The following is a 20,929-nucleotide window of genomic DNA, read 5'->3' on the forward strand; positions in this document are numbered from 1 at the left end:
AGCGTGTTGAGGGTTGCCGATTTGTGTAAGTGGCCGTCACTTATCATTATCGACACATAGCATCCATGATCCTTACCGGTTTCCATGGAGAAAATTCTATCTATTTTCTGTATAAAAAAGATATCTATGTATCTTTTCAGCCCCAGCAAAGCTTGCTAATCAGGTGCAGGCTAGTCTCCCTTTCTGCCAAAATGGAAGCAGGGTTTGTGAGTTCTCTGCATTCCTCAGACTCACTGGAGGGTGCACCTGGTCTTAGTTAATTGGGTGAAGGAGTTGTGCCTGTAAGGTGAAAGGAATTAGTGACAGGTTTCCTATTCATTCCACCCCCTGAGGTGGGATAAAAAGCTTGACTGGCTCCCCCATTTTACAAGACCAATTGGAGAAAGACATAATTAAGGGAAATTCAGTGTGGCATGAAGCTTTTCCTTTGTTTGAAGATGGTAAAGGTCAAGAAACACAATCTCAGATAAACATCGGGTTAGCTGGCTTTATTTTTAATATTTAGTCAGCAAGCAGAAGAGACAACCAACCAGATCATTTAGCCATTGGGTTATAAATTTGCCATTATGTGATTTAGCTGAGTGATGGCGGATAGGTCTTATAAAGTTTATTGGAGTTCAAGAAAGGAAACCATCACACCTGGCTGGCTCTGACATAAGGGAAAGTGCCTTGTGGGAGTTGGTTAGACCTTCTAATATGATCAATGGCCTGATGTTACCTAGCAAAAAGAAATGAAAGACTTAACTTGGAAAGTGTGTTAATTCTTTCAGGCTATTTAGTATAATTTAATGTACCATTGAGTGCCCCAGGGTATTGAAAGAGTTAACTCCCCAGACAAAATGAAGAATTACTCCCTTTTTCCTGGAAATATCAGGCCCATATGTATAGAGAGAACTTTATTAGCAAGGGTATTAAAATTGGTTTCACTGTAAGCGATTTTCCTAGGTTCCATTTCTGTGCCATCTGTCCTTTCTTTCCTTACCAGTAAAAGCAATAAAATGTACATGTTCACTAAAAAGAAAGGAATAGAGTTTTATGGCATTCAAGGGACATTAAAATTCTTTTCTCTGTAGAATATATCTTGATCTTTCAGAATACTGTTTTAACAACTGATTTCTAATATATCTATAGCAAAGTTTTCATATTTTATGTTAATGGTCACATAGACAAACTGGGTAAAAACCATGAACAAAACAAACCCCAAGTAATGTAAGCAATAATTGCCACTGAGAATACAAATAGTGGCTGTAGTTTTGATATAAACGTGAAAATCACAGTAAGTGAGACATGAAATAGGGTTATCCTTGTCTTCATGTTTGCCTTACAGTTTTTAAAAAAGGCATTTAAATTAATGGGAATTGGTTCTTTCAAGGAAATGCTCCTAATTTTCTGGACTTGGATCTGATCACAGTATACTATCATTGGTAAGAAAGAATAGAAAGATTCAATCAACCATTATCATTGATATTGATTTTTGTTAACAAAATGGCCCCTGAATGCAGGCCAGCTGGGGCTCCTACCTATTCCTCTTATCTGTGCTTTTCACAGCACTTAAGTTTCTTTTATGAAGTGTTTTCCTGTACTTGTTTAATGTTCAAACTAGTAGCATTTAACCAGTTTGAACAAAATTAGAATTTTCAGTTATACTTTTAACACCCAAGCCAACATCCTCTGGATTTCTAATAAAACCATATTAAATACTGCCATGAAGGAATTTTGCCCAAATGAAGAAAGAGAACCATATGCCTATTTAGTGCTAGAAATTTAACTTTTATATAATTTAGCTATGTCATTTCCTAAAATCTTTTAGACTGGAATATGTCATTCTATGATAGTAATAATATTCTGAACTGAACATCTTTAATGCATTGTTCCCTAATCATTCTGCAAAGAAATAAAGATCATTATACATATTATGCAGCAGGAGAAAGTCAAGTACAGGAAGCTTAGCTTTCCTTCCTGAAGTTGTTCTTTGAGTAAGAAACAAGTCAAGGATAGAGCTTAAAATAACATACTATTGATTTTTCTGGGCCATTAGATCACAAGTGTTTCATTCAACTGCAGGTTTCACACTTTACCAGAATGTAAGAACACCTTATCTCTCTGGGTCTTTATGGTTTTTAAAGTCCTTTCTTGTCCGTTATCTAATTTGATCTTCAGAACATCCCTGTATGCTAGTCGGGTTCTCTGAACTTCAGTTTTCTCCATCCTAAAATGAGAATGTGTGGTTTACCCAGGTTTGAAACTGGTCAACCGCTGAGCAAGTTCACAGGTCCAGAAATGGTGTTTCCTCTATGTTGTGCCCTTTGTCTCTTGATTTGAAACTAAAAATGTCTCTTGATTTGTTAAAACAATACTTAGAAATAGCGTATTTAGTTTTTATTTTCATTAACAAAGTAATTCATGACTTTTGTCAAATATATGGGGAATACAAAAAATAATAGGAATAATCATCCACATATGCCTCCATCAAGGCCAAAAATATGATTAACATTTTCTTTCCAATCCTTCACATGTGCATTTATGGAGTAGCTGACACAATGCTGTGATTTTATTCTGTGTTCTCATTCCCTACACTAACATTGTAATGTGAATGTAATACTATGGTAATAAAAACTCTTAATTTCATTTTTATGGTGACTTAGTAACAACAACAACACCCATTAACACCTGTGTCACTTTTCTATATTTATTTCTTCTTAAGTTTATTTATTTTCTATTTAAAGTAAATCTACACCCAACACCGGGCTCAAACTCATGATCCTGAGGTGGAGTCGTATGCTTTTCCAACTGAGACAGCCAAGTGTCCCACTTTTCTGTATTTTCTATATATTTCTATATAGGAAACTTTTGAGTTGAGTAGGATAAATAAACACCTTTGTTCATATGGCATTCATTTAAATGTGGTTGCTCAGAATTTTCTAGAGATAGTTAGCCAATTAAAAAATTGAACATTTTAAAAGATGTGGCTTGTCAAAGTTCTCTCTAGCAGTGGAGTACTTGGTCTCTGAATGCCTGCATTCAAATTCCACTTCTAGCTCTTATTCTTGTTAAAGTGAAGAACCTCACCCAAAATACTTAACTACTTTGATCTTCGGTTTCTTCATGTTTAAAGTGGTGATAATAATATACATCATAGAAGCCATTGTTTTGAGGTTTAAAAGTTAAAAAGGACACAAAATTACAATGACATTGATATGTATAAAGTATTCAATAAATATTCATACTACATACTCCCCGAGACATGTGCAGACACCTATAATACATCTCCTTTGACATAGTGTTTGCTATTGAAGTGGGAGGTTAAGAGATATTTCCTCTGAGTCCTGGGAGATAAAATAATGTGCCAAGGAAATGCTGAAAGATGTGTAAACTCTTACAATTATCTCATCTGTTGGAGGAGATAAAACAATTGATAGTCAATATCTAACTTCCTTATGCCAAATTTTCACATTTTTTGGTCCTTTTATTTATCTCTATTTTGTTCCATGAGTCAATATTTTTTTTCTATGTCCCATTAGCATAGGCTTAATTTTAATAAATTTAATGCAGCTTAAAAATCAGTATAACGTTTCATCCACCTTGTCCCACTTCAGAAGTTCTTGGGCTGCTTAATTTCCTTATTAAATTTAGAAGTAGCACAATAAATTTCATTAAAAATAAATGAAAATAATGATGTTTTGATTGGAACTGTATTTGTCAATAGATAAATTTGGAGATACTTGACGCATGTGTGATAATAAGCTTTCAACAGACGAGCAGCTTACTTAAATCTTCTATAAATTTTTTCAATAAAATATTATAATATCACCACAAAAGTTTTGTACAACTTCTTTTTAGTTAACTCCAAACAACCCTTTGTATTTTTGAACTATTTTAGTGACACCTGTCTCCTTTTCCAAAAGTTAATTTATGAAGTGAAATTTATTTCTATACTCTTTTATTTGAGAAACTTGCTAAACTTTGAATAAGTGAACTGTATTTCTACTTTTCATTTTCATGTGTATGTATGTGTATCTCATCATTTATACTTAGGAACAATGCTATCATCTTATTTTCAGACTTTCTAGTAGAACATGGAAGAATATTGATTCTAAAGTATATTATTCTCTTATCCTCAATACTAAAGAGACTGTTGGGATGCCTGGGTGGATCAGTCGGTTAAGCATCCCACTTCAGCTCAGGTCATGGTCTCACAGTTTGTGGGTTCGAGCCTCTCATTGGGCTCTGTGCTGACAGCTAGCTCAGAGCCTGGAGCCTGTTTTGGATTCTGGGTCTCCCTCTCTCTCTGGCCCTCCCCTGTTCATGCTGTCTCTCTCTCTCTCTCTCTCAGAAATAAATAAAACATTAAAAAAATTTTAAAGATAAAAATAAAAATAAAGAGACTGTCAAAGATTGATCATTACCCTACCCATTACCACAGGGCTACAGAATCTTTTCTTGGATTAAGAAGATTCCCTTATATTTATACATTTCTGGGATATTTTAACATGAATGAAACGTGTATTTTAACAAATTTTGCTATTCATTTAGATGATCATATAATGCTCCTTCGTTAGTCACTTTTAGTAAATTAGGTTAATTGTCCTCTGTTAAATTTGTCTTTCATTCCTTGGATAACCTCAATTTTCTCATGGTAATTTATAATTTTAAAATATTTCCATGATTAAGATCACTGCTATTTTATTATTTTGCAGGATTGATTTATCAATGGCTTGAGAGCTTCACTTTTAATTTTTCTTATATCTCCCATTTAGTGAGTTTAAATAATTATGTTATCCTAACTTTAGTGAAACAAGTTAAGGCAAAATTATAGTATTAGGGCATCTGGCTGGCTCAGTTGGGAGGGAGGTGCTGCCTGGCAGACTGATAATTTGGATGCTGACAATGTAGAAACACGGCATGGACAGAAGCCAGAGACAAAGGAGAGGTGCTTGATTGTGGGTTGGTGAGAGCAAAGAATTCTGGTGAGAGAAGCTAGGAAGCTGGGTGACACCATTTCCACCTCTCTTGCTCGTGTGTGTACAGGCGCAGGCAGATGTGCATGGAAGCTACGATATCTACCCCAATAAACTAAGCAGTGCCACCTAGTGGAGAATTGAGGCATTATACCAAACCCTGTCCAACTGACCCCACCAAGCTCATATCCTAGGGGACCACCACAAGTCTCTCTCCCTGCCTAGTGTCCAGACTATAAAATACTTCATAGTTTGACTTCCATGGGAAACTGGATGTAATTTCATTCGGGTTTCATTCTGTTTGCTGGTCCATCTATTCATTTTGTTTGTTTGCTTGTCTTGTTTTTCCCCCCTTGTTTTTGATTTTGTTTAAATTTTTTCCTTTATTTTCTTTTTCTTAGATACAGAAAGAGAAAATTTTGTTTTTATTTTTTTATGAAAAGATAAAATATACTTTTAAAAATTCTTTTTACTTTATTTTTTGTTTTTGTAATTTAAAAAAATTTTTTCACTCTTCATTTCATTGTATTTGATTTTATTGTATACTCTTTTTAATTTTTAAATACTTTCTTACTTTATTTCCTTTCCTTTCTTTCCCTTTTTTTCTCAATTCTATCAAGCTTATTGCAACAACCAGACCAGAACACACCTATGATCTAGCTGCCTTTATTTGATTTTTTGCGTTGTTTTAGATTTTTTAATTTAAATTTTTTATTTTATTATTATTTTTCTTTCTCCAAAATGACAAATGAATGGAATCCCAAAAGAAACAACAGGAAGAAGTCACAACCAGGGACTCAATCAACACAGATATAAGCAAGATGTCTGAAGTACAATTTAGAATCACGATCATAATAATACCAGCTGGGGATGAAAAAAAATTAAAAAACATGGATTCCCTTTCTGTGGAGCTAAAGGAAGTAAAATCTAGTCAGGACAAAATTAAATATGCAGTAACTGAGATGCAATCTTGAGTGGATGCCACAGTGGCAAGGATGGATGAAGCAGAGCAGCAAATCAGTGATATAGAAGGCAAAATTATGGAGAATAATGATGCAGAAAAAAAGAGGGAAACTAAGGCAAAATAGCATGATACAACAATTAGAGAACTCAGTGACTTATTAAAAAGGAATAGCATCTGAGTCATAGGGGTCCGAGATGATGAAGGGAGAAAAGGAGGATGAAGAGAGAAAAAGTGGTAAAAGGTTTATGTGAGCAAATCATAGTGAAAAACTTTCCTAACCTGGGGGAAAGATGTCAAAATTCAAAAAGCACAGAGAACTCCCATCAGATTCAACAAAATCTATAAGGCATACGATAGTCACATTCACAAAATACAAAGACAAGTAAATAATTATGAAAGCAGCAAGAGAAAAACGTCCTTAACCTATAAAAGAAAACAGATCAGGTTCACAGCAGATCTATTCACAGAAATTTGGCAGGCCATAAAGGAATGGCAGGATATATGCTATGTGCTGAATTGGAAAAAGATGCAGCCAAAAATTCTTTATCTAGGAAGGCTGTCATTCAAAATAGAAGGAGAGGTAAAGAGTTTTCCAGATAAACAAAAACTAAAAGAGTTCATGACCACTAAACCAGCCGTATGAGAAATTTTAAGGGGAGATCTCTGAGGGGAGAAGACAAAACAAAAGAAAAAAAAAGGCCAAAAACAACAAAGACTAGAAAGGACCAGAGAACACCACCAGAAACTCCAATTCTACTGGCAACACAATGGTATTAAATTTGTATCTTTCAGTACTTACTCTAAATGTTAATGGACTAAACGCTCCAATCAAATTATGTAGAGCATCAAAAGGGATAAGAAAACAAGATTCATCTATATACCATTTACAAGACACCCATTTCAGATCTAAAGACACCTTTAGATTAAAAGTAGGGGTTTGGAGAACCATCTATCTGCTAATGATTGCTAAAAGAAAGCTGGAGTAGCCATACTTATATCACACAAACTAGATTTTATATTTAAAATTTTTAATGTTTATTTATTTTTGAGATACAGCGAGAGACAGAACATGAGCAGGAGATGGACAGAGAGAGAGGGTCACAGAATCTGAAGCAGGCTCTAGGCTCTGAGCTGTCAGCACAGAGCCCGACCTGGGACTCTAATTTACAAACTGCAAGATCATGACCTGGGCCAAAGTCGGATGCTTAAACTGACTAAGCCACTCAGGCACCCCCCCTTTTTAAAATTTTTTTCAAACTAACTAGATTTTAAAATAAAGACTGTAACAAGAGATGAAGGGCATTACATCATATTTAAGGGGTCTATCCACCAAGAAGATATAACAATTGTAAACATTTATGCCCCTGACATGGAGAATGCAAGTATATAACAATTAATTACATTAATTAAGTATATCACCAATTAATCACAAAACATAAAGGAACTCATTGATAATAATACCATAATAGTAGGGGACTTTAACACCGCACTTAGAACAATGGATGGATCATCTAAGCAAATGGTCAACAAAGAAACAATGGCTTTGAATGACACACTGTACCAATGGACTCAACAGATATATTCAGAACATTTCTGAAGCAGCAGAATACACATTCTTCTCAAGTGCACATGGAGCATTCTTAGGAATAGATCACATACTGGGACACAAATCAGCTCTCCATAAATACAAAAAGATCAAGGTCATACCTTTCATAATTTCAGACCACAGCCCTGTGAAATTTGAAATCAGCCGCAAGAAAAGAATTTGTAAAGTCCACAAACACTTGGATTTTAAAGAACATACTACTAAAGAATGAATGGGTTAACGAAGAAATTAAAGAAGAAATTAAAAATTACATGGACTCAATGAAAATGATAACATGACAGCTCAAACCTCTGGCATGCAGCAAAGGTGGTCATAAGAGGGAATTATATAGCAATCCAGGCCTTCCTAAAGAAGGAAGAAAGGTCTAAGATATACAGCCTAACCTTATACCTTAAAGACCTGGAAATAGAACAGCAAATAAATCCCAAAACCAGCAGAAGAAGAGAAATAATAAAGATTAGAGCATAAATCAATGATATCAAAATAGAAAAACAAATAGAACAAATTAAGAAACCAGGGACTTGTTCTTTGAAAAAATTCAGAAATTTGATAAACCTTAGCCAAATTGATCAAAAAGCAAAAGGAAAGGACCCAAATAAATAAAATCAAAAATGAAAGAGGAGAAATCACAACCAACACTGCAGAAAGACAAACAATAATTAGAGAATACTATGAACAATTATGTACCAATAAATTGGGCAATCTGGAAGAAATCGACAAATTCCTAGAAATATATAAACTACCAAAACTGAAACAGGAAGAAACAGAAAATTTGAACAGACCCATAACCAGTAAAGAAATTGAATTAGTAATCAAAGATATCCCAAAAAACAAGAGACCAGGGCTGGATGGCTTTCCAGGGGAATTCCACTAAACATTTAAAAAAGAGTTAACACCTATTCTTTTCAAGCTGTTCCAAAAAATAGAAATGGAAGAGAAACCTATATACACATTCTATGAGGTCAGCAATACTTTCATTCAAAACCTGACAAAGACCCCACTACAAAGGTGAACTACAGACCAATTTACCTAATGAACATGGATGCAAAAATTCTCAACAAGATACTAGCCAACTGGATCCAAGGATATGTTAAAAGAATTATTCACCATGATCAACTGGGATTTCTACCTGGGACGCAGGACTGGTTCAAAATTTGCAAATCAATCACTGTGATATATCACATTAATAAAAGAAAGAATAAGAGCCATATGATCCTCTCAATAGGTGTAGAGAAAGTAATCAACAAAATACAGCATCTTTTCTTGATAAAAACCCTCAATAAAGATAGAAGAATCATTACTCAAGATCATAAAAGCCATATACAAAAGACCCACCACTAATATCTAAACCTGAGAGCTTTCCCTTTAAGGTCAGGAACACGACAGGAATGTCCACTCTCACCACTGTTATTCAACATAGTGTTGGAAGTCCTAGCCTCAGTAATCAAACAATGCCAAGAAATAAAATGTATCCAAATCGGCAAGGAAGTGGTCAAACTTTCACTCTTCACAGATGACATAATATTCTATATGGAAAACCCCAAATATTCCACCTGCTAGATCTGATCCATAAATTCAGCAAAGTCAACATATATAGAATCAATGCGCGTAAATCTCTTGTATTTCTATACACCAATAATGAAGCAGCAGAAAGAGAAATCAAAAAATTGATACCATCTACAATTGCACCAAACCATAAAATACCTAGAAATAAACCTAACCAAAGAGGTGAAAAACCTATACACTGAAAACTATAGAAAGCTTAAAGAAGAAATTGAAGAAGACAGAAAAAAATTTAAAAATATTCCATGTTCATGGATTGGAAGAAGAAATATTAAAATGTCAGTACTAAGCAAAGCTATCTACATATTCAATGCAATCCCTATCAAAATAACACCAGCATTCTTCACAGAGCTAGAACAAACACCTCTAAAATTTGTATGGAACCAGAAATAGCCAAAGCAATTCTGCAAAAGAAAACTAAAGCTGGAGGCATCATAATTCCAGATTTCAAGATGTATTGCAAAGCTGTAATCATTAAGACAGTAAGGTACTGACACAAAAACAGACACATAGATCAATGGAACAGAGTAGAGAACCTAGAAATGGACCCACAAATGTATCACCAACTAATCTTTGACAAAGCGGGAAAGAGTATCCAATGGAATAAAGACGGTCTCTTCAGCAAATGGTGTTGGGAAAACTGGACACCAACATACAGAAGATTGATCCTGGAACACTTTCTTACACCATACACAAAAATAAACTCAAAATGGATGAAAGCCCTACACATAAGACAAGAAGCCATCAAAATTCTAGAGGAAAAAACAGGCAAAAATCTCTTTGACCTTGGCCGCAGCAACTTCTTACCCAACATGTCTCTGGAGGCAAGGAAAACAAAAGCAAAAATGAACCATAGGGACCTCATCAAGATAAAAAGCTTCTGCACAGCAAAGGAAACAATCAGCAAAACTAAAGAGCAACTGACAGAATGGGAGAATATATTTGAAAATAACATTTCAGATAAAGCAGTATCCAAAATCTATAAAGAATTTACCAAACTCAACACCCAGAAAACAAATAATTCAGTGAAGAAATGGAAAAAAGACACGAATAGACACTTTTCCAAAGAAGACATTCAGATGAATAACAGACACATGAAAAAATGCTCATCATCAGGGAAATACAAATCAAAACCACAATGAGATACCACTTCACACCTATCAGAATGGCTAAAATTAACAACTCAGGAAACAACAGATGTTGGCAAGGATGCGGAGAGAGAGGAACCCTTTTGCACTGTTTGTGGGAATGCAAACTAGTGCAGCCATCCTGGACAACACTCTGGAAGTTTCTTAAAAAATTAAAAATAGAACTACCCTCAGACCAAGCAATTGCACCACTAGGTATTTCTCCAAAGGATACAGGTGTGCTGCTTCGAAGGGGCACATACACCTCCAAGTTTATAGCAGTGCTATGGACAATAGCCAAAGTATGGAAAGAGCTCAAATGCCCATTGGCTGATGAATGGATAAAGATGTAGTATATATATATACATACTACATATGTAGCATATATATATATGTAGCATATATATATACCAAATATATGTGTATATATATGCTACATATATATGTACAATGGAATATTACTTAGCAATCAAAAATAATGAAATCTTGCCATTTGCAACAGGGTGGATAGAACAATAGTGTATTATGCTAAGCAAAATTAACCAACCAGAGAAAGACAAATATCATATGACTTCACTCACATTTGGAATTTAAGATACAAAAGAGATGAACATAAGGGAAGGGATGTAAAAATAATATAGAAACAAGGAGGGAAATGACCGATAAGAGACTCTTAAATACAAAGAACTAACTGAAGGTTGCTGGAGGGGTTTTGGGTGAGGTGATGGGCTAAATGGGCAAGAAGCATTAAGAAGGACACTGTTGGGATGACCACTGGGTGCTATATGTAGTGGTTGAATCACTGGATTCTACTCCTGAAATCATTATTGCACTAAATGCTAACTACCCTAGATGTAAATTTTTTAAAAAGAACAATTTATGTCACCAATTAACCAAAAAATCAATGCATAATCGATAAGGTATTTTTGCATAGGCTTATTAACGAATTATACTAATTAATAAATTAAATTATTGATTTATGTATTATTTACTTTATTTTATTACCTAAATGTGACCAATACTGTTACAGGCACAAGAGAAAAAGACATGGCCTCTGATATAGAGGGACTGATACTCTTGGCAGCTTGTAATTTTCTGTAACCAAAAGCCAGATCCCACCTTGAGAAGACATGCTGAATGGCCATGGTTTGGGGAGAGCCTTCTCACACATAGCCTTCCTGGTAACCTTTTGGTCTATTTGTCTGGCAGAGTTCCAATCCCTTAAAACCAGCCCCATAGCTGAGCATTTTAAAGGTGGTCGCTAGTCCCTACTTCTTCACATACTTGTGTGGCAACAATTCACACGCTTCACTTAAATCTTAACCCAAAACTCAAATGATATCTATAGTAATGTCTTTTCGTTGTTCCTATTTTGTCCTGAGTCGGTAGTCAACTTCAATATTATCACTTTTAACACCTTCTTAATTTTCTTTTATTTAATAATTTTGATATATGACTAACTTGCCTCTGATATGATACAGTGATATACACAAAACTTTTTGAACATCTTTGTAATTTTATTTTCTCATAACTTTCCAAAAATCATTATAATCTGGCATTTACTTATAAGTAAATGTTGCCTATTCCTGAACTCTTAATACCTGATTCAGCACACTTCCCTCTCTTCTTAATATTTGGTCTTCTTAGTAGGGATAATAGCTACTTAGCTAAAAGTATTTGCCTCCTTGATATGTAACACATATTTGGTGCCAAATATCTATTTTAAATGCAGTGATAAACTTAAGATTTTCATCAAAAAAACTCTCCTTAAGTTTAGTGGACACTCCAAACAATCCATTGCATGATTACTTTTCATTTGCACGTGTATGTTTGTGTTTCTCACCTTAATTTTCTTCTGGAAACAGAAGTAAAAAATCAAATAGAAGGATTCACTGTGGAATGTCAGCCCAGACTATGAATGCTAGAATCTATATGATAGATTTATCATATCCTTTAAAACTCACTCCATTCTTCCAAATGACCCTAGAGCATTCCTTCTGTGATAAATGTGGGAACACTTTTATGGGCCAGTGTTTAGCAACAGGAAAATGTGCTTCACCATCTATGCTAATGCAAGTACTTAATATAATCCTATGAATTTATAAGTATCTTTTTGTTGACTACTTAAGGCATTTCAAATCCTTGGACAAGTGGATTCTAATTCTTTTAATCCAGATTCTTCTTCTAAATAATGATAGTAACGAGTGTGATATCCAGGAATTCCAATTCTCACTGGAAAGAAGTTTAAAATAATAATAAAATGAAAAGCTGCTAAAGTTGAAAATGTAATGTTCCTACAAAAGATAAATATAAATACAGATCTCATGATATCACATGTGAAGAAAATACATTGTTTTTGCAAATAGGCAGCATTGGTGACAATACCTTTGTTTTTCTTGGTGTCGGTGTCTTTAGTAATTACTTTTCCAAATTTCCATTCTAGATCAAAGAGGGGGAAGAAGGCCACAGAGATAGTAATAACAAGATTTGGAATGTTTCCATGTTTTTTTTCAAGTGGGTGGAATTATTTTTAATAGCAGACACACTGAAGTAGACTTGTTATTTTTGAACTTAAAAAAATTTTATGTTCTCCTTTGTTAGTCTGTGGGCTGAAATTTTTACAAAGCATTTTTGGACATGGGGGTGTACCTGTGAGGTGGGGTGGACATGTTCCTGTCTGACTAGAGCTCAGATCTCTTTTCTTTCTTTTTCAAACTGTTGAGCCTATAAGGGGCCCACAACAGTCATGCAAAGAAAAAAAATTAAAATAATAAAATATGTAATAGGAACCAGGAACTTGGAACTCTCTAACAGCTTGAACTTTTTACCCTTCTAACACTGTAATATTTTTTCCTTCTTTCTCAAGATGTCAATCTATTTTTTAATCACACTAAACCCTCTGAGGATTATTTTTAAAGAATGTGTGAGTGTATCTGTGTGTGGGTTCATTTCCAATGGAATGAATTGGATAGGCTGAAGGTCTGCTGTGAAAGCGAGTTAAAACCAAATTATATGTCACTAAAACTGGAAGTTTATATGTATCCTTTTTTTTTTAACTCTCCCCCTATGTTACTGATTAGTTTCCTAATATTTTAATCTGTCTCCCTTACTCAGGATGCCTTTCTGCACAATCACTACTGCTTTTACACTTGGCATATTGACCTCTAACCTTTCCAGCCCAGGTAAGAGGGTGAATGATATGCCTATGCAGAGGGAAATGCTTATACCCTGCCTAGCATTCTAAAGGGTCAGCTCCGTGGAATATTCATAGAGGACTTTAAGTCATTGCCCCTGTCTTCATTTACGCACTGGACTGTTGCTTGATCAGATTATGAATTTGATACAGCTTCCTTTTATTTTTTAAGTTTATCTTTTTATTGAAACAGATACAGAGAGAGAGAGAGAGAGAGAGAGAGAGAGAAAGCGAGAGAGCATGAGCAGGGGAGGGGCAGAGAGAAAGGGAGAGATAATCACAAGTAGGCTCACACTGTCAGAGCAGAGCCGAGGTGGAACTCACATTCATGAACCATGATCATGACTGAGCCAAAATCAAGAGTGGATTCTTACACAACTGAGACGCCCAGGTGCTTGTGCAGCTTCCTTTCTTATAGCTCTTGGTTTAATGACCGTATCTCCATACTTTTTGCCCAAATTTCATTATAGAAACTCTGTGTCTGAATGAGTCTTTTCTTCTCCCTCCCATCTTTAGATTCCTTGTCCTCCCTTATGATACTCACACAAATAGGATGAATTCATTATACCTATTAAGAAATTAATAGGATTCCAGTTTGGATGTTCATGGTTTAAAACTTGAACATTTGTAATTTGGGAGGTTTAGATACCTCTTCTTGATTTTCTATACTTTAGCATGGTCATTCGAGCCTCCCAGTGTTAACTTTCACATGTGATCTTTCTTTAAGGAAATTTAAAGCCCCCACTTTCTCCAAAATATTTTTAAACAATATTTTTTTGACCTGGATGATGACTGTCATGTGTTGGTTATTTTGGAGAGTAGGTAGTGATGACAAGCTTGGTTCTAACATGCCAACTAAATTTGTAAATGTGATAAAAGTCTCTTTAAGAAGTTTGTCCTTATGAAGTTTCCAATAATTTTTATAGTAAATACTTTTGTACTTTCTTTCTTAATATATGTTTTCTTTTTTATTGAAGTGTAATCAACATACTTAGTTATAACTATATTAGTTATGTTATAACTTTACTTAGTTATTACAAAAAGTATAATATTATTTTCAGGTGTGTTGCGGGCGAAATGACACAAAGACAAGACACACACAAAAGACAGACAAAGACACAACTCCGGCCGGAGGGAGAAAATTCTCCGCAAGCCCCCTTGCAGTTTATTTTTATACCCCGGTAGCTGGATACATACTGAAATCTACGAAATGCATTCTTTTACCAAATAAGGACAAAAAGCCAAGCACATTCCAAGGACGGGGGGGGAGCAAAGGGAGGAAGTGACCACAGCGTGTTTACTAAGAGGCCTGCCCAGAACTCCAGCCTCTTCCTTATTTTTAAGGAGGGCATGTTCCTTTGTATGCGAGAGGATCATTAACCTTGGATATTGTGTGCAGGCCTCTTGGCAGAACATCCTGTTTGCAAGCATGATCTGCCCATGCAGAGAGTCCTGTTTGCAGGCACATCTCTGCTTCCTTAACCATTCTTTCTCGTGGTCACTGTCGGGCTCCTACAAGGTGTACAATATAACAATCAACAATTCTATATATTACTCAGTGCTCATCACATGTGTAGTCTTATTCCCCTTCACCTATTTCACCCATCCCCTTACCCACCTACCCCCTGGCAAGCACCAGTTTGTTCTTTGTATTTAAGAGTCTGGGCTCTTTTGTTTGTCTCTTTTTTTCTTGGTTTGTTTGTCTTGTTTCTTAAGTTCCAGGTATGAGTGAAATCATATGGTATTTCTCTTTTACTGACTTGTTTCACTTAGCATTATATCCTCTAGATTTATCTATGTTGTTGCAGATGACAAGATTTTATTTTTTTAATTAAAAAAATTAATGTTTATTTTTGAGAGAGAGAGAGAGACAGAGGCAGAGACAGAGCACAAGCGGAGGAGGGGCAGAGGAAGAGGGAGTCACAGAATCTGAGGCAGTCTCCAGGCTCTAAGCTGTCAACCCAGAGCCTGATGCAGGTCTTAAACTCACAAACTGCAATATCATGACCTGAGCTGAAGTTGGACCTGTAACTGACTGAGCCACCCAGGAGTCCCATTAGATTTTTATTTTAAGGAGAGACAGTGAGAGAGAGACAGTGAGAGAGAGAGAGAGAGAGAGAGAGAGAGAGAGAGAGAGAATCTTGAGCAGGCTCCGTGCTCAGCACAGAGTCTGATGTGGGGCTTGATCTCACTACATTGGTATCATGACCTGACTCTAAATCAAGAGTTGGACACTCAGGTGACCCAAGAGTCTTTACTTGAAATTCTCAAGTTGAAAATTGAAATAAAACATAGTTAAGTTTTACATCAAAGGAGACAATTTTTAGAAAATAACATGTGTTCTCAGGAATATTGGATAATCTCAAGAAACTCCATTACAATGAATCAATAACAATATCACATTTCACATTCAGTAAAACTTCTTTTTGTTGTTATGTTGATATAAAAGATTTAAACTTTAATTGGCCACTCAGTGTCAATAATGGGTTAATACCATAGTCAAATAGTTTACCTTCAAAAGTATAAAACACTTAACTATCTTTCCATAATTGTACATTTAACATATTAGATAAAAATCCATTAAGCAAATTAAGCCACAATTATAAGCTAAGAAAAATTAAGGTTCTACAAATTATCAGAAGTTACAGTACACAAAAAATGTTATCAATTTTGCTAAATTTAAAACGTGGCCACATTGTTGATTATTGTCTTTTAAATTACTGAAGACATTTAGCTTATTACAATTCAGTTAATTATTTCAACTTCTTAACTATATTAATTAAAAAACAAATCTTTGAATGCTGTTTGTAACTATACATACTAATCATGAATATGAACCCCAATTGTGATATTACTGCTAGGTAATTTAAATAGTATTTTGACTATTAGAAATATAAATTTTTGGGCTGCCTGCGTGGCTCAGCCGGTAAGCATCTGACTTTGGCTCAGGTCATGATCTCATAGTTTGTGAGTTTGAGCCCCACAACAGGCTCTGTGCTGATAGCTCAGAGCCTGGAGCCTACTTCGTTTGGATTCTATCACCCTCTTTCTCTGTTCCTCCATAACTCCCACTTTGTCTCTCTCTCTCCCAAAAATAAGTAAACAAAAAAAATTTAATGAAATATAATTTTTACCTGATTTCCAAGGAAATAATCAATAAAGGAATGAATTATTTTAATACTTTAATAAGATATTAAATCTTGGGGGCACCTGGTTGGCTCAGTCAGTTAAGTATCCAACTTCGGCTCAGATAATAATCTCACGGTTCATGAGTATGAGCCCAGCATCAGGCTTTCTGCTATCAGCTCAGAGCCTATTTTGGATCCTCTGTTTCCACCCCCCCTGCTCTTACCCACTCTCTATCTCTTTCTCAAAAATAAACATTTAAAAAATATATTAAATATTCAAGTCAAAAGTGTTGTGTGTTGAACTCCCTAAAGCAATCTAATCTGAAATCAAATGTGCCATAGTAAGAAGGATCAATAATAGCAGGTCAAAACTAAAAAAAAAAAATTCAAACTCATTATTTCTTCAAATTAGTTTTTATTTATTTTCTCTTCTATTTCCTTTAGATAAATATAAGATTAAAGTAACTAGACTAATAATCTCTGGAATACTTATATTACATGGCATTGAGATTTCTTTTACAGATGGATTTTTTGCATGGAACTTTTCTCTTAGGGCTATGAACATATCTTGGGGCTGATGGTCATTAACTAGATCCTTTGTTTCCCTTTCCTGCTCTCTGTTCAAATAAATAAATATAAAATGTAACTGAGAATATTAGCGTTGGCTCTAATATGGATATTTGGGCTCTAGGTTTCTTGGTCATTTCCTTCCTCCAACTAGTTTTATATTTGGGGATTATTGCATAGATTTAAAGATTCTTTAAACATACATGAATATACGTGGTATGTCTGTAAGAAAAAAGAATATAGAGTTCACCGGATATGCATTAATATGTTCCAACACCTACGTTCTGTTCTTTTGTTTATTTTTTTATTCAGATAGACCTCAGTCAACTGAAGAGAAGGACATACAGCTAACAAACTTTAAGGATATAATTGTGTGATTAAATACAGATAAATTTTCCCAAAATGTAACTTTTCTGTTACAGAAAAGTAGGTTGGGTTTAAATAATCAAGGGCTTTGAGTTCTAAGGTAAAGATGCTGGATTTTACTCTCTCAGCAATAGAAAATTACTACAGTTATATAATTACAGTACTTTTCTTTTGCTGTTTAAGTTGTGGTTTTCTATGTACTATGAGAAAATAATACAAAACTAAATGAAGACATATGGTTTTAATGAGCTTACTATCTAGCGTAGAAGATAAGAAAAGTACTTAAAATACTTAATACTAAAAACATATCAGTAATTATATTCACTCGTTTTGAAAATATTTTAAATGTTTGTTTATATTTGAGAGTGAGAGAGAGAAAGATAAAGAGAAGGGGACAAAGACAGAATGCGAGCTAGAGAGATGTACAGAGAAGGGGAGACCCAGAAACCGAAGCAGGCTCCAGGCTCTGAGCTGTCAGCATAAAGCCTGACATGGGGCTCAAACCCATGAACCGTGAGATCATGACCTAAGCTGAAGTTGGATGCTTAACTGACTGAGTCTCCCAGGTGATCCAGTAATTACATTCATTCTCTGTGGGATGAGAAAATGGGACAGTATTCTGTCCCATACAGACTTTGTATTTGCAAATTAAATGATTTTTCAACATAGAAAAATCCCTCAAATCTAGAAATTAGTAGGAGTAATGACAGACTTTACCAAGGTAGTTAGATAAAAATTTATAAATCAAAAACAAAATTTCAATGGATCTTCTACTAATTAAAAAATCATATAATTTTAAAAACATGTAATTAGAAATATATTCGTTTGTCAAAGCACCAATGTACTTAGAATACATCTATCATAACAATTCCTCAGTAAATAAAATCATAAAAATATTTAAATGAATTAAAGAATACTTAAATTAATAAAGACACATGTATACCACTTCTATGGATAAAAATTGAAATGCCATAGAGATGGAAATCCTTGCTTGCTCATCTATGGAATCAGCATAATTCCACATAGAATGCCAACAAATTTAGTAGGCCAGTTCTGAATAGTATATGGAAGAGCAAAAGCCCCCAAATAGCTAATATTTGTAGAATATAGGAAAATATAAGATATTTTGCCTTACTAAACTCCCTGATGTATCATAAAGCTATAATATTTTAAAATGTGTGGTATTGGCTCAGATAAACCAGTCAATCAATAAATACAGCAGGGTGCGTAGAAATAGAGCCCATATATATATACCAAAATTTTAGGTATAAAATAAGTGGTTTTGTAGATTATAGAAAAAAATAAATTATTTAATAAAATTGATATGCAAATCAAAGAAAAATATGAAGAAAGACAACCAGATCCATAATTTATATCATACACAAAAATATCAGACATAAGTATGAAAATCACATTTAAAAATTTAGAAAAAATGTAAGAATTTGGGGTATACAATGAATAAAACCTAGAGAAAATACTGATTAGTTTTGTTAATTAAAATTAGAAACCTGATCTTATCAAACAGTCTATCAAGTAAATGAAAAAAACAAATCACATATTCAGAGCAGTTACATGAAAAACATAATTAACAAAAAATTAATATTCATAATATAGAAAATTTTCTGCATATCAATAACAAAAAACACAAACAACTCAATAGAAACATGGGCAAAAATAGGGTAGATATTTCACAGAAAAGGTATCAAATGTCAATTAGTATATAAAAAGCTCATCAGTTTATTAGATATTGCTTTATGAGATCCCATTTCAAATTTTCCAGGTAGCAAAAATGATAGTCTGAAAATACCAAACAATACTGTATTTGACAATATAGCACAGTGCACATTCTTAAGCTGCTGATGGTAGTACTGAAAAAAAATTAGCTAGTATATTTGAACATGTGTGTAAGCAGCAACTATACTTTGCTACAGATAAAGCCATCCATATGTATTAGGACACATGGGAAATAATGTTCTTAGAAGCATCGTTTTAATTGAAAACAACAAACAGGAGAAACACAAATGGCCATCTAAAATAATGTTGATTATTAAATTATGTTCTATTCACTCAGTAGAGTATGTTAAAGCAATGAAAATAAACTAGAGCTATATATAAAAACATGTATAGAACTTTAAGTAGAAAGCACTAAATAGAAAAGGATATTATAGAAGATAAACTACAATCTGGTTCATTTGTATAAAGCTCAAGTAAAACAGAACTACACAATATAGTGGGGTTAGTTTAGGTGGAGCAATAGGAGGGGAACGATCACACAGATACTGTAGAAGTAGATATATTTGGGGGCGCCTGGCTGGCTCAGTTGATTAAGTGTCCGACTGCAGCTCAGGTCATGATCTTGCAGTTGGGGGGGCTTGAGCCCTGCGTTTGGCTCTGGACTGACAGTCTAGAGCCAGCTTCAGATTCTGTGTCTCCCTCTCTCTGCCCTGTCCCCACTCTAACTCAGTCTCTCTCAAAAATAAACAGTAAAAATTTTAAAAATGAAATTTTGTATATTTAATTTTAGTGCTTATTTTTATAACTTTTATTATTTTGTATCAAAATCCACATAATATATTGCATATAATCTCTTCTATACTCCAAATTATGGTAATATAATTTTCAGAATTAGTATATGTACAGATGGGAATTAATATTATATAAATATAGAAGCAAATGCTAGTCTGTCACTAGCTGTGTAGATGATAAACAGATACCCAAAATTTAGAAGGATAAAAGTAATATTACTTTCCTTTAGTGTTTTAAAACTAATGTAATGCATATAGCACAGTTCCTTGAGTATAGTAAATGTACAGCTTTTAGTACCTAATTTTTAAATACTATGGTGATACATTATACAAAATAGTTTTAATGTATAACTTTTGTGAGAGAAAGTGATTGATGATTATTTTTAAGTTGGGATTTGAAAGACACTGTAGATTTTAATTGGCAGATCAGAAGAAGAAAAAAAATTACCATGAGAAGTAAGTATATCAAAAACTCAAAATGGAAAAAAAAAAAGGAAGGGAAGAAGAAAGATGGTAGACAGATAGATATGAAACTATGAAATCATAAATTTGATTAAAAAGGATGGTCTAACACATAAAATAATAAGAAAAGATGTTTGGGACGAGCTTAAGAAACTGAGTGCACTCATGAGAATATAGAGAGTAGAGGTTGGGGCGGATTTCTTTACACTTGTTTAGAATGTCCCAAAACCTACATCCAGCTGTGATATGTGAGTGAATTACAGGTATGTTAGAAGATAGCCCTTATTTTCTGATTGGTTTCTATTTGTTCTCTTTCCTCCTTTCTCTTCCTCTAGTCCCTACCCTCATCATTTCTTTCACTTGCTTCTATCAACTATTTAAACTATTCTTGGCATTTGATGTTAAAAATTAGCTAAATACTGGGGCGCCTGGGTGGCTCAGGCGATTGGGTGGCGGACTTCGGCTCAGGT

General features: G+C 34.3%; 1 long non-coding RNA gene across 1 annotated transcript in view; it reads right to left on the reverse strand.

The window, feature by feature from the left end:
- The window catches only part of LOC144229742 (uncharacterized), a 664,030-nt gene that overhangs the window by 255,967 nt on the left and 387,134 nt on the right, over positions 1-20,929 (reverse strand). The gene's annotated exons all lie outside the window — the stretch shown is intronic.

Source organism: Crocuta crocuta, unplaced genomic scaffold, assembly GCF_008692635.1.
Source record: "Crocuta crocuta isolate KB4526 unplaced genomic scaffold, BGI_CrCroc_1.0 scaffold264, whole genome shotgun sequence".
Lineage (NCBI taxonomy): Eukaryota > Metazoa > Chordata > Mammalia > Carnivora > Hyaenidae > Crocuta > Crocuta crocuta.